This window comes from Diabrotica undecimpunctata, chromosome 9 (genome assembly GCF_040954645.1).
Source record: "Diabrotica undecimpunctata isolate CICGRU chromosome 9, icDiaUnde3, whole genome shotgun sequence".
Classification (NCBI taxonomy): Eukaryota; Metazoa; Arthropoda; class Insecta; order Coleoptera; family Chrysomelidae; genus Diabrotica; species Diabrotica undecimpunctata.
The window spans coordinates 132269795-132285870 of record NC_092811.1 but is presented as its reverse complement, the minus strand read 5'-3'; the positions used below and the strand labels follow the sequence as shown (position 1 = coordinate 132285870).

The 16076-nt window shown below is 34.5% G+C and overlaps 1 protein-coding gene across 2 annotated transcripts in view; it reads left to right on the top strand.

The window, feature by feature from the left end:
- Positions 1-2833: 2833 nt before the first annotated feature.
- Positions 2834-16076, top strand: part of Sfxn1-3 (Sideroflexin-1-3) — a 44692-nt gene continuing 31449 nt past the window's right edge. Inside the window, exon 1 of one of the 2 annotated variants that reach the window (XM_072545318.1) lies at positions 2834-2946. The gene's annotated coding sequence lies outside the window, so the exon portion shown is untranslated. Of the gene's footprint in view, positions 2947-6756; positions 6921-16076 lie in introns of those variants that run through there. The other variant, XM_072545317.1, reaches the window with a different exon arrangement.

The following is a 16076-nucleotide window of genomic DNA, read 5'->3' as shown; positions in this document are numbered from 1 at the left end:
CCGACTGTAGATTTATTGAAATTGGAAATTCTCGCTAAGCTTTGTACCCTCTTTAATGATAGATTAGAGGTTACACAAGGAACGGTACTAGGCTCGGGCTTCAGTCTGGTAGAGGTATCTTGGTCGGGGCTCTTATTACAGCTCAAATATAAAGAATCAGGTAGAGAAGTACTGAAGATACAGAGACGAGAAGTTGGAAGATAAGAGAAGGGAATTATTTGGGCACCAGCCTATTTTCAGAGGAACAGGGAAACCTTAAGATATAGAGAATACGATAGCAAGAAAGGTAAGATACAGTTAAGATACGCGAGAATAAAGTAAACCGTGAGAGAAAAAGTATTATGATCGTGCGGTACACACTTAATATTTCGACACATATACACTAGTTATATGATAAAACAAATAATAATATAAATCAATAAAAATGTCTGAAAGAGATACACCTTGCACAAAAATATAAATTCATATCATAGCAAAAAATAAAAAGCAAATATATCGTTAACAAAGTTATATTGAGGTATATTAGAAAAAAAAATGCACTATAACAATTACGGCACAGTTAAATGTCACGAGATAAGTGATTACTCAATCTATTATCGAATACAACAACAAAATATCTTTTTTGAAAAATAATACTGAATAATGTAGTATTCTCAAGAATATAAAAACAAAGAATATTATGATTGTCAATATTTGTCAAAATAAAATATTATTATGCCTTGAGAATACGTAAATATTTACTAAATTTTTTTTTGAATGTGATCACCTCAAATCTATTCCTAAAATTTATCATAAATATAACCTACTTTAATATCAAACAAATGGATCGTAATTTATACGTATGATATCGTAAGTTTATACCCGTGATAGTTCATTCGGTTATACTTAACCATAAAGCAAAATCACTGAACTGGATGTTATAAATCAATTTGTTACTATTTAGGTATTGAAGTTGAGCTTTAGTCAATCAAATTTATGGTTACTCACAATACCGTAGACAACAGGTGGACACAGAGGTGATGGCGTTACGTCCTCAATACAGGCACTTGATACTGGGTCCTGGCAATAGGTATTGGACTGCAGGTACAGCAAATTACGGTCTTCGATCCGTAATCCCTCGAATTGACTTAGGTAGTCGAAAAGAGAAACAACCAGACAGGAACAGCACAGGTAGTAGTCAGTAGTACAGATAAATGAAGAGACAAATGAACGTAAAGTTGAATGAAGGCGTCGAACAGCAGAGACGAATGAAGGTAGAGATGAAAGATGGTAGAGATGAACGATGGTAGAGATGAACGGTGGTAGAGATGAACGATGGTAGAGATAAACGATGGTAGAGATGAACGATCGGCAAACAGAGGTGACTTCGTTCCTTCGAATTGGAATACGTCTGTTTGACAAAAGGGAAAATAGTTAATATATGACTCACTGTGTAAAGATATTTTATATAGATAAGGGTGAATTGAAAATACACTTACCGCCGTGTGATGGAGAACCAACCGCTTGCCACAGGAAACAACTTGAAAATGAATTCGAATTTTGATCTTAGGCAAGCTAAAGATAAAAAAAGAAGTGGGAGTATTGGCTGAAGAGTGCCACGCAAAATTGATATTTAAAAGACAAGGCTAGTGGAGTCATTTTTGTAACTTAAACCTTATCTCCTGACAGGAATTATACGTTCACCGAAAACCAACTCTTTTGTTTTTCTGAGAAGGTAGACTGGGGATTTCATAATAGGCACTGACTCCTTTGTTACTAGGAAAGATTTCTATTAAGCAAAGGATAGATAAAAAGATCAGGGAACATTTGGCGAAATATTTCATTGTTCGTTTCATTCGTCAACGAGCGAATCGCTCGTTGCTGTTGGGTTATTTTTACGGCTTTTAACAAAATATATGGACATAGGCGGCGTGAAATTAATTTTCTAAGGGGAATAATTTAAAGAAATTTTAAACATGCTTCAGCTTGTATTCTCCAGGGTTCGTAAGAATAGTTCAGATTATCAACTTAAAAATCCTGTAAACAAGTCCTTCCCAGCTGATTTATTTACTTTCCCTCCGGAAATTTGACTTCGTTTTTTCGGCAAATTCGTATTCTAATCTGTGAGTCGCTTTTTTCATTAGGGAGGCATTTCATTAGAAAACACTTGGCATGTGACAAAATGTGAAGAGAATGTCGTATTGTCAATTCCTACTTCTCTAGCTTTCTTTACATATAAAGCTATTGTTGATTTTTTAACTTCATGCCGTTGAGCGCTTTTTCTGATAGAAAACTCTCCAGATAAAACATCAGCTATTGCACTTCGCATGGCTTCTTCGGGAAATCGTTCTTCGGTTAGTCGCTTATATTTATACGGCATGTTTTCTGTAACAATTTTATAAATTAGGGAGGGTTTTGACACTTGTGAGAGGATTTGGACAGATGTCCATACCTCCCACAAGATTACATGAAACTATTCTGTTTTGCAAAAAATTTACGTCAAAATGTTTTAATTTAGAGTTTCACGTTTGAAATTTAAAAATTATGTCAACCAGTCCCGGTCTCCCCTACTGTTTAGAAGAATCAATGGACAACACAATATTTTCAAACTGAAATCTTATACAAAAAATACTGATTTCCGTTATTATATCATGAAAATATACATCACCAACGATTTTTTTACCTCAAAAATATAGGAAACATTTGCGAAAAGCTGCAAAAATTTAGAACTCTTTTAAATATGAAAATTAAAAAGGCGTCTGTGTTTTAAATATAGCGTACAGTTAGCCTCATTTTATTGAACGTTGAAAATCATTAAGAAACTGTAGTTATAATGAGATTTGTAAAAATAGCTTCAAAATAATGTAGAAGTTTATGTTTTTAGTGTCGTTTTCCAGGTAGTTCACATTTTCTTGGAAATATTTCATTTCTATTGTTCTACCAATACTAGGAAGCATATTTTATCAGGTATGTAAATCTTTGTAAATTAGAACTAATATTTTCTAGTGTTATTCGTGTGTCAAACTAAATTATTCACTACCAGTGTAAGTATATTACAGGATTTAATAGGTTTTCCTGTTTAAAATTGCATAAACTACTTTCTAATTAATAATATACCTACATCAGACTGATTTTTCAATTTTCTCAGTCTCAGTTTCTTGAGCCCCAGACCACGTCAGTAGTACACTGTTCACTGATCGTGAAATGTCGTTTGGGTGGGAGTTAATGCTAAGATTTTTAATGGCAGGAACTGAATTGGTGTATGAAGCAGACGATGTTTTATTATTATTGAGGAAAGTTGTCTATTTTGAATACCAATTTTGTGACCTGCATGTAGATGATGTTGAAACTAAATCGGAATTTCGAATTGAAATGGAATGGTCATAGATTCTGTTTTAAATTTTTCGACAGGTTTGGCCTATGTAAAATTTTATAAACTCCGTTGTGTTCGTTTGCAAAGTTTTCTTTAACGAATCAGAAAAGTGATCAATGTTTTTGGTGATGGGTTAATATTGTCTTTATACCTGTGATTTAAGAATTTTATCGACCTGGTCAGTACAACTTTTAATATTAGGAAGAAACCTTCAAAAATTCAAAAAATGATTTTTTTTATATATATTTCCTACTTTTGTTCGCATATATCTCAAGAACTATTAATTTTAGAATAATTTTGTGTAGAGCATAAAAGTTTTGTAAGTAAATTTTACGTAAGACAATGCAACTTTTAAATTTTAAGAATTGTGTCCCGCTTCTGCACCGCCTACTGGTTGAACTCCTTGGCTTCTTTTTTGTAGGTACTTGTTAGTAGTCTGAAGTAGTCTTCTTGCGGCTTGGTGGAAGAAATACCTTGTCCTTTTCTTAGCCATCTCCGTCAGTGGTGTATACTGAACTTTTCTTTGATGGTTGCATTTGTAATCCGTTCTTCCCATGCTGATCCATCATCGATGATCCTGTAACATGACATCTCTGTTGCTTCATATTTCTTCCAGTTGGACTCATAACTGAAGCTCCAAACTAGGACAGCTTACAGCATTACCGATCTAACGTAGGTCTGGTATAACCGGATCTTCTTGGCGTTCGTTAGTGGACTGGACCTAAAAATATACGGAAGTGTTAGTTTTTCTTGAAGTTAAGTTTTCTGTCGAAATAGACTCCTAGGTACTTGACTGAGTCTTCTGACTGGATCCTGTTTCTTTTTATTGTTATTTCTACTACTGGTGGACTAGACTCTTGGATGAACATGATGAATTGCGTCTTTTAGGCGTTGATTTTGATCTTCCATTTTTCGGTGTATTCCGTGATTTTTCCGAGTTAATTTTCTATGTTTTGGAATATTCTTCTATCATCCTTTTCTGTGGCATATATCGCCGTGTCGTCTGCGTAGAGGGCTGTAGTTGTTTGTGGACCTGTTGGTAAATCTGAAAGAAAAATATTGTATAAAATGGGTGAGAGCATACTGCCCTGAGGAGTCCCTTCTTGTATTTCTTGGACTGTAGACGTCTTTTGGTCGGCTGAAACTTAAAATGTTCTATTAGTTAGATATGTATCACATATATTAACTAAATAATGAGGCAATCTAGCTCTGTCCATCTTGTAGATTAGTGCCTTGTTCCACACCTTGTCATATGCTTTCCCGATGTCGAAGATGACCATTCCTGTTTTCTGTCTTCTGTTTCTTCCTCTTCTGAATCCGAACTAGTCATCCTGAATGACTGTTCTTCTTTCCTCGTGTTTCATCAGCATTCTGTAGATGATTTTTTCCAGTATTTCACCTAGTGTTTTCAGTACTGATATGGGCCTGTAGTTTTCTGGTCTTCTTCCGTCTTTTCTTGGTTTTAGTATAGGGATGATCTTGGCGTGATTTCAGTTATTTGGAAAATGTGCTTTTTCCAAGCAGCATTTGAAGATATAGTACAGCTGTACTATTATCTTCTTTAAAAGTTCCTTGAGGGCGATGTTGTGAATTCCTTCTGATCCTGGAGCTCTGCTTCCTTTAAGTCTTCTGATGATTTTGGGGACTTCTGTTGAAAGATGATTGTTCTAGCGATTGTACCCACTTTTACCTGGGTTTCGAAGTGTGTTACCTCGTCGTCTATGATTTGTGACATCTTTTGTTTTCCTCTTCGCCTAGTTTTAGGCATTTTCCACACGTTTCCATGGTTTTCCTTTGCTTTCCTGATGTTGTTGTGTCATTTGTTTTCTGTAATACTTCTGAGTCTTACTCTTATTACTTCGGAAAGTTCGTCTCCGTAGTCCTTGAATTTCTGTCTTCTTGTCCTCTATTATTCGTCATTCCTTTGGGGATGTTGTCTTCCATAGCTTGTAGAATTTTCCTTGTTATCTCTTTTATTTTTCTTTCCACTTCTTCTGTTGATTGGAATTCTCTGTTTATTTCCATGTGGTTAAGTTATCTTCTGTACTTTGGCCAGTTTGCTTCTTTCCATTTCCATCTTTTTACTGGTTTGATAGTTGAAAGGTCCTGTCTTAAAGTCATTCTTCCTGTTACTGGTTTGTGATCGGAACTGAATTCGAAGTGCGCTCTTACATCTTCTATGATGACGTCTTTGGTGATGCATAAGTCCAACCTAAAATTGTTTTGTCATTCAATGGAGTTGATTCTTTGTTGATTCGTCTGGAGCGAATAACATCTTGTTTCTGTCTTCACAGTATCTTAGTAGAATTGTTCCAATTCTTGTGATGTTGTTGCATCCCCAAATTGTGTGATATGCGTTGAAATCTCCTGCTATGATTTCGGTCTCTGCTGAGTTCAGCATGGCATCTAGTTCTTCCAGAGCTAAATCGTTGACTCTTCTCTTGTAAATAGAAAAAATGTTAGTAGAATCTATTTTTATACCTTCATTTTCAAAATGATTTGTATTTATTACCACCTTGTTCCATTCGATATTATTTTTGAAGAATATGGCTATTCCTCTTTGTTTTGGTTGATCTTTTCTGCCATATTCATCGTATATTGTAATTCTTGGGAGCTGACTTGTTGACATATATAGAGTTTCAAAAAGGCAAATGACGTCTGGATTATGCCTTATCATCATCTCCCTCAGTTCGTGAATCCTTAGTCTCATTGAGGCTACGTTAAATCTAATATGTAGAATCTTTAAATGCTTGATTGGCAATTCGTTTTTCATGTCCTGAAGAAGTGAAACCATTTTCTCTACGTTGACTATTTGGTTGATTGCAGCCCATGCGCTTTTGATATCAAATTGAAAAAAAAAAACGATTCGTCTACCTGGCAAATATTATAACAAAATATACCAGCGTAAGCTTGTAGCCACGTCTAAATAAAAAAAAGAAAGTCAAAAGAAAACGATGGAGAATTAAGTAAACTGCAAACTGCAAGTCCAAGCTTATAATAATAAGCTTTCTACTTCCAAATGTATACAACATATTTTAATGAGGTATTTTAGGTAAAACAAACAAAATTATATTTAAACATTTGTTTAATTTTTCCAAAAACAGCATTTTGAAAACGATTTCCGATCTGGAAGTCAAAATATCAAATAAAGTACCTATCTCTGATTGCCTTGTGGTAAATTTCTAAATAATATATTTATCAAAAACACAAACATGTGATCTTTTTGGTCGATTGCAACGATCTCAATATATTATCTATTAAACAAATTCTTCGTGTATATGCATTTTTTAGACACTCGCTATACGAATAGTGCCCAACCCTTTAGACAAGATCGTAAAATCAATGTTTTAGCGCTTGGCGATTGAGTTGCCCCCATCGCTTATTCGGAAAACACGGTTTACATAACCGTGCACAAAAATCGGGAAAGCATTTTAGATACGCTTAAAATAGTGAAAAAATTTGTACTATATAAACATATAAATATTGTGATCAAAAAGAGACACTAATGTAATATTTTTGAGGTTTAGTGAAGTGAAGATGACGTCAAATTAAGGGAATATTGTTAAAGGTTATTACTTTTTAAAATACTTCAAAAATCATTTTATTAACTGTTCGGACAAAATTTATTGGCTGGAAAATTAAGAGTAACTTCGTACTAAAAGTGTATCCCGTATATTTCTTGAAATTTATTAAAGTTCATAGTGATTATTATGAGTTTTTAAAACAAAAAAAAAAACAAACATTTGAACTTGATTATTCAATTAATTATTTTGACAGCTGCTGTATTTTACTCTAAAATATTAAACCAGTTACCATAGAAACAACAGTGAAATATCCAAACAATATAAATAAATAAATTAAATCTTGTTTATGCCTATGCTGTATCACAAAACTGTAAGTGTTGAAAGTCAAAGTCAGTTTCTTTATCTGTCTTCTCTACTTTAAGAATTTCTTTTTGAAACTAATTATGTTACTTAAAAATGTCCAGTATTCTAGCATCTTGATTCTCTACCAAGAACTCTGGAATTTCTTTGAGTTGAAATATTTCTTGAACTAAATTTTTCAACCAATTAAGTTCTTTCGCAGTTAGCAGTGACAATTTTTGCCTATCCTTAACAATGTATAAAACCCTATATAAAAGAAAAAAATATTAAAAATACACTCTGGACCAAAATTAACCGGCCACCTCAAAAATGGGTAATTTTTGATGTCTTATATCTCGTAAACCTGTTGTCCGATTTAAGTGATTTTTTTAAATATGTTATAGCCTTATTCTTTGACAATATCGTTATAATAATATAATTGCTAAACAGGTAAATTTTCATTGTATACCGGGCGTACGAATTAAACTGTGTTTTTTTCTTAAAGTTTGCACCACCCTGTGGAATATTCTAGCATTTATAAAATATTGAAATTAAAATCTTACTATAACCTGATGCTTTCTCAACATTTTGTTTTTTGATTCATTCACGTATGATGGATAATACAAAAGTTAGGTAATTTAACAACTAGTAATGTTTTTCATCAATACAGACGATTTAACTCAGCAGCAAAATTAACCCCACCACCTTTATTATTGTTTTGTTTACCTTACCTGTGACCTGTCTCTTCTTGAGGTAAGAAACGTTAGTGTGAGTAGACAAACGATTAGAAGAAGACTGTCAGAAATAAACTTGAGAGGGCTTTTCATCCAGCTCGCGCACAACTGCTCCCACAACACCGTAGGGCTAGACTTCATATTGCGCGAGAATATGCTAATTAGACTATGGCGAAATGGAAGAATATACTGTTCTCAGATGAGAGCAGAATAGCGCTAAAAGGTCCAGATGAACGCCAAAGTGTCTATAGGCGTCAAATAAAAGGTTTGCTGCATGCGCTATAACCGAAACAGTGGCTTACCGAGGGGGGTCAATAATGATTTGGGGAGGAATTTCTTACGAAGCGCGTACTGATCTTGTTGTGTTCGGTAGAGGCAGTGTGGATGCCCAAGTATACGTGCAAGAAGTTCTCCAAGACCATGTCATGCCTTTTGCACCATTCATTGGTGATAACTTCAGACTAATGCATGACAATGCACGTTGCCATACAGCAAGATCTACCCGTGAGTACCTTAATGAGGTCGGGATTCAAATTCTACCATGGCCAGCACACAGTCCCGATCTTAACCCAATTGAGCATATCTGGGACAACCTCAAAAGACGCGCAAGAGCAAGAGTACCAGCCCCTGCATCCTTTGAAGAGCCGAAGACAGCTGCGGTAGAGGAGTGGCACAATATCCCCCAATCTGATATCCAGGATATCATGAATAGATTGCCAAACCGGCTCCAAGAAGTCCTAAGGACTAGAGGCGGCAACACCCATTATTGATACCCAATTTTTTTTTCAGTTAGACTTTGATTTCCAAAATATTGTTCTTTGAATTTTCTTCGAAGATTTTATTCATTGGATTTTTACTGTAACAAATGACTTTTTTTCAAAAAGATTATTTTTTCTCTTCCTCGGAGATAAAACCTGATAAAAAACATGTCTAGTTGTTAAAGCACCTAACTTTTGTATAATCCAACACAAGCGAATGAATAAAAAAACAAAATGTTGAGAAAGCATGAAGCTATAGTTACGATTTAATTTCAGTATTCTACAAATGCTAGAATATTCCACAGGGTGATGCAAACTTTAAGAAAAACACACAGTTTGATTCGTACAGCCGGTATACAATGAAAATTTACCTGTTTAGCAACAATATTATTATAAAGATATTGTCAAGAAATAAGGCTATAACATATTAAAAAAATCGCTTAAATCGGACAACAGGTTTAGGAGATATAAGAAATCAAAAATTACCAATTTTTAAAGTGGCCGGTTAATTTTGGCCCAGAGTGTATTTAAACATAACTAACAAACATTTTCTAAAAAGCCAGAAACATAATTCAAAATATTTTACCTTAATTTAACAACAAAATGGTCTTTCTAACTAAAAGCTAACAAATTTTGATTATAGAAATCATATTCAGTCTTAGCCAGGTATTTCAATTTCACTCATTTTGGTGACTACATTCACAACACAGTTTAGCTCTATGCTCCATGCAGTATGCTTAATGGCAAGCCTAGCATGCATGCTTCGTTATTTTATCTTTTCCTTTGCAGAAATAACACCTAGTTTGCTTTACTAAACTTGTGGGATGTTGTGTTGGAAGGTCTTCAACTTGAAGAATGCCACACATTGTTTGCCTGAGTGGTTTTTGCGAAGAAGGTATTTAGAGTCTATCTCTCGCATTAGTGGTTTAATTAAAGCCATTTCCAAAGACTTCACAAATGATCTTCTATTATTAAATGCATTTTCTTTCCAATGGGGATTTGCGAAAGGAAATAGCGCCATTGCATTTATACCACTTGTATTAAACATCTTAAAAAAATTCTTAGTGGTCATCGTCTGGATCCAAGTAACCTTGCAACATTTCTAACTGGTTCATGATCTATTTCACTATCACTTTGTCCACTTTCATCAGTATCAGTGTTGGAGGTTTGTTCTTCGACATAATCCTCCTCAGATTCGGAATCGGTATCAAAGATATTTTGACCATCATCATTGTTGTTTTCATTAGCAAATAAATTTTCAACTTTCCTTTCCATTTCAGCTTGGGTAAAAGGACGACGTTTTTCCCAGTTTTCTTTTCAACTACATGAAGCCATTTCCCAAAAAAATTATTATAAAAAAAATTAATAAATTATCGCAAACCTCACACATGGGTACTACATACCCTAACGTTTATTCAATAAATTTTCGTGATTGGAAATATTGCTTGAATGAGACTGCAACTACACATCCGTCCTTGGCAGACTACAGACTGAATTTACACAAAGCGGCATTACCATTGAAATGCAGTTGCGCATGCTGCATTTAGTTAAGTGTGTGGATGGGTATCTCACACCCAAGTGTGAGCTTCCAGGGTTATTTTTTGACGTGACAACGTCTTAAATTAGGTTGTGGCTCGGAGTCATTTAAGAAAAAGTGTAACGCCCGCTCACGTCTGTTACAGTGAGTCACTGAAGGAGAGAGAGGCCCGCCGGACCGGCGAATGCCTTGCGTCTCTCTCCCACTCAAACATGATCGGTCCGCTGCGCGCGGCACTAGAGAATTAGGCGCGTTGAATCGCTAAAGTTGAAAATCGTTGAAAGTATCGTCAGCTGTGTCTGTAGTGAAAATGTGGAGTGCTTACAGTGTCCTATTTTAGGGGGAACCACCAGTATCAGATATAATTTTAGGAAATTACCTAGGGACCTATATTCTTTTATAATATTTCTATGGATTTATCCATTTTATATTGAGCAATGATTGTAAACATTCTTTATAGTTTAAACTTCAATGAAAATTATTAACTGTGTCTAAAGACATATATGATATGAGGTATTTTACCCAAGAGTATTAAGTATAATGAATATACATAAAAACATAATTTTGTTTTCTTAGGATTTAACATTTTGTCAGCACATTATCTCAAATTCACACTTAAATCAATATGTTTTTACTATTAGGTCTGTTGAATGTTTGTTCTTTACACAAAATTTAGTTTATACTTCATATTTATTAAAGGCGGTAAAATATACATTACAATTCAGTTGTTTATAAACCACTTTCAAAGCATAAAGAACCTTTTAAGCTTTGTTTATATTATTTTGTGTATATTAATTGAGTTAATTGAAGTAGCCCACTTTGATACAAAAATACAGTCAATTTATGGATATTTCAAGGTGACAATCTAAAAAAAGCTGATTTCCTCCCATGCATTTTATTAGAAACACTTGAAATTTAAAAAAAATTTAAAAATCGTAAGATGTAAGACCTTAATCGTGAGATCGTGAGATTTGTCTTCAATTCGTGAGTAGATTCGTCATTTACAACAACTACAACAATAAAGGTAAATAATTGTACACTAATATTTCATTATCGTAAACTATGATTGATTGATTAATTGTTAGATTGACACAAAAGTTGAGAAACTGAGTTTATAGCGGCAATTCCTTGTTCCTATTGTGCAATTTAATAATATTCATATCAATAAATATTCTACCGAGAAAAAGACGTTGTCACGTAAAATCTTCGCCCGTAAAACCGACTTTACAGGCAACCGATTTTTTTTTTATTTTTAAATGCATATTTACAATCTACTTATAAACAGTACATTCAGTAATTATTAAATGTAATGACAATATTGACTTGATTTGTGTACCGTCCAGCGATAGTTCTCCATTTTTACCTATGTAACCAGGTCTTCTGGCCAACTCCTCTTCAGTTTTCATGCCTTCATTGGTGGCTGATGTAATCCACTGATAATTTGGCAGCGGTGCGTTAAATTACGAATTTTGGCCTTGTTGGTTTGAAGTGATTCTTCTTCTTATTGCGCCGCCTTCAAGTACGTCTTCTTGTTGTAAATGTGATTTGGGCTGATTTTTCGGTATTGACTTTAATTTTCCATTTTGTCAACCAATAATATATGCAAGTATTTTTGCAGCTTTTCAGATGCTATGTCTGGATCTTTATTTGAAACTAAAACGGCTGTATCATCGGCAAAAGTTGCCACTGTGACATTATCTGTAGTAGGTATGTCAGCAGTATATATATATATATATATATATATATATATATATATATATATATATATATATATATATATATATATATATATATATATATATATATATATATATATATATTCGTATGAACTTTACACATTGCAGTTTTACATTAAAAAAAAAATGATAATAACAATAATAAATAAGAAAACACAAACATAGAACATATAAAATAAAAAATTATTAAAGTCGAAGGTTATAGCCTCGAAGCCAGTCTCTTGCCTTGGAAGTGAGTTGGTGGATTTCTTGAAGACTGCCAACGAACTTGCTGGCTGGGCACTCGAAGACGATGTGATTAATTGTTTGTTCAACAGCGCTGCATTTGTCACATCCCGGACTGGCATTTATACCCCACTGATTCAGAGACTTGTTACAAACTCCATGACCAACTCGTATTCTATTAAGGTTGCACTATTCACGACGAGGAAGAGAAAAGCCGTCTGGTTTAATTGTAGGGTTTTCTATGAGATTATCATTTCTGATATCTGGATTCCATTCGCCCACCCAGTGCTCCTCAGTAGTGAAATCAGCCAATCTTGTAGCAGTTCTAGTAGGTGGATGTCTGGATTTCAGTCTTAACTCTCTTTGGTCTAGCTCAGCGATGTCTATATTTATCGGTAGTGCTGGGTTTTGTTGGCATTTTTGAACTAGGGTGTTGAGTGTGGCTAGTCGTTTTGTTGCTGGTGGAGCGATGTTGCTTAAAACTGAAAGCCAATAGGTTGGTGTGGGCTTTATAGTTCCCGTTATGTGCCTCATTGTTTGGTTTAACTGAGTATCTATGACGTTTGTGTGATGACTGTTTAGCCCGACAGGAGCGCAATATTCTGCAGTAGGATATACTAAGGACAGCGCGCTCGTTCTTATGACCTCTGTATTAGAACCCCATGATGTATTTGCTAATTTCTGAATAATGTTATTACGGGTCTTTATTTTTGCTGAAGTGTTTTCCAAATGCTGTTTAAATGTTAGGGTACGATCTAGAGTTACACCGAGGTATTTTGGGTTCGAAATGTGCTTTAGAATGGTTCCATCGCATTCTATATTTAGTCTGTAATTTGCCTTGTGGTTGTTAAGATGGAAAACTGTTACTTCGATGGGTTTGGTTGTAGGCCCCATTTCCTAAAGTATCTATTAACAGTGATTAGATCTGCTTCTATGGTGGTTTCGGCGATTTTTATGTCTTCTTTTGGAGCACCCAGAGCCATGTCATCGGCATAAATAAATTGACGCGAGGTGGTAGTTGGTACATCTGATATCAGCAGGAAAGATTGGGTACAGGAAGTGACCGAGGACACTTCCTTGAGGAACTCCGGATTGGATTGAGTGATAGGTAGAGAAATTATTATTGATTTTTATTTGGAACGAACGTTCGTTAATATAGGACTTCAGGATAAGGTACATATCGCTAGACAGTAAAGATTTTAATATATATATATAGCAAACCGTTGTGCCAGATTTTATCAAAAGCCTGCTAAATATCGAGAAATACTGAAGCACACATAGTCTTTTTTTCCAAACTTATCTTGATTTTATTTACTATTCTATGACACTGTTGGATTGTTGAATATTTTTGACGGAAACAAGCTTTAAAATTGAAACTGATTATTGATACCGATTACGATTATTCGATTTGTTGTTGAGGAACCTCCTCCACGGTCTGCATCACTTAACTCCTACAAATATCCTATTCTGATATTTGGTTCGTACACAGTACCACACTTTAAGTTCTTTTCCTAAATATATCAAACAATTATATTAACTTTGGCAATATCTATGTGCGTGCTAGGTTTTTTAAATTACAGGACGCAACTTTAATAACATACACCATATCTGGTATGGATCCTGTCATCAATTATATAAACTAACACACCAACAGTTCACTTTATATTCCTTAATTCAGAATTGTCTTTTTAAACTTTGGTTTTAGCAGTCCTGCCATGTGACATACATTTTTCCAATAATTCCTTGATGTATGCCTTCTTTATTTCCATATCCAAACAATATAACGCTTCTTTGATAGTGATTTAGAATTGATTTTTAATTTTACCTTAATCAGATGCCAAGAGTTAATCGTTCACATACATATACGACGAATTCCACAGAAAATGTCCGCTTTTTGGTGCCAAAAACATTGATTTTGAACTTAAACGCACTATTTTCGGGGACACCCTGTATATGTATTCAAAAAGCTACCCAACATTTTAAGTAATTAGGTTTTTGTAAATGAATTATTAAATAATGTTAAAAAAATATTTTCGAAAGCCTCTGCTGATGACGGTACAGCTGTAGTAAATTTTCACATGTATGTATGTACAGCGTTAACAGGCCTTTTAGGCCCATTGCTGGATGGATAATTTCCATCGTTTTCTATTCTTAGCTAACAGCTTCCAATCTCTGATTCCCATCTCTCTGACATCTTCCATTACTGCATCTCTCCATTTCTTTCTTGGTCTTCCTCTCTTTTTTTTGCCCTCAGGTACTCTCCAAGCAATATTCTTGACTAGTCTATTACCTTGCATTCTTTCTAGATGGCCGAGCCATTCTAGTCTACGTTTTTTCACCACTTTTGTTATTGTAGGGTTAGCATACATACAACTGATACACTTCTGCATTAGTTCGTCTTTTCCATTCTCCCTCTACTACTTTTCCACCAAATATTCTGCGAAGTATCTTTCTTTCCCATGCTTCCAATGTGTTCTGTACGGTTTTGTTCATAGTCCATGTCTCGGCAGCGTATAGCATTGTGGGTCTAATTATAGTTTTGTATACTCTTATTTTTGTATTACGAGATATATCTTTGGCCTTAATTATTTTGCTCATGGTTCCAGCACACCTGTTGCTCTTGGTCAGTCTCAGGTTGATTTCAGTTTCTTCTTTACATGTCTGATCAATAAGAGTACCTAAGTACATATATTCATCCACCTTCTCGAATTCTACAACTGATCCATTCTCCACCTCCAATTTAAAGGATCCCCTGGTGCTTATTCCTTTTTTGCTCGAGATCTCCATGTACTTCGATTTATTAATATTAACTTTCAGTCCCATTTTAGAGCTTTCCCGAATCAGTCTTTTTGTTATATTTGATAGTTCTTTTCCATTTCTTGCAATGAGAACCACATCATCAGCGTATGCTAAGCATTGGTGCTCCTTGTATAAAATAGTACCGGACCTATTTATCCCACTAATCCTTACAATTTTTTCTAGAACTATATTGAATAGCAATGTAGACAACGGGTCTCCTTGGCGAACACCTTTTTTCACTTCGAATTCTTCTGAGACTGTATCGTTGCATCTCACAGCACAAATGGTTTGTCTAATTGTCATTTTTACCAATCTTATTATTTTTTCTGGCACTTGGAATTCTTTTAGTGTTTCTATTAACTTGTTTCTGCTTATTGTATCGTAGGCAGCTTTGTAATCAATGAAAAGTACTTGTGCTGAAATGTTGTATTCATAGCAATTGATCAGGATTTGTTTTAGCATAAAAATTTCATCGATTGTTGATCTTCCTTTCCGAAATCCTCCCTGGTATTCTCCTAGATTCTTCTCTATATATATTTCTAATCGTTTTTTAATTAGTATGGCGAGTACTTTATACATTACTTCTAATAAGGATATTCCTCTATAGTTTGTGCATTCAGTTCTATCTCCCTTTTTGTGTATAGGAATTATAATCGACTTATTCCATTCTTGAGGCATTTCTTCGGCATCCCATACTTCTAGTATTAGCTCACCAAGTTTGTTTATTAAGACCTCTCCTCCATATTTTATGTTCTCTGCCACAATGCCGCTCTCCCCGGGACTTTTTTGGTTTTTCATATCTTTTATTATTTCTTCAATTTCTTCTCTTGTGGGCTTTGGTATTTCTTCTATTACTATTTGAGGTCTAGGAACATAACAATTTTCTTCAGTAGTCACTTCGTCATTTAGTATCTCTTCGAAATATTCTTTCCACCTTTCACATATTTGGTCTTCATCCACTATCAGGTTTCCTTGTTTATCTTTTACATTCATCGTTCTTCCCTGGTACCCAGTAAATTTTCACATACCACTTTAAATTCTATACGAATAATTTAACAAATACTGTCAATGA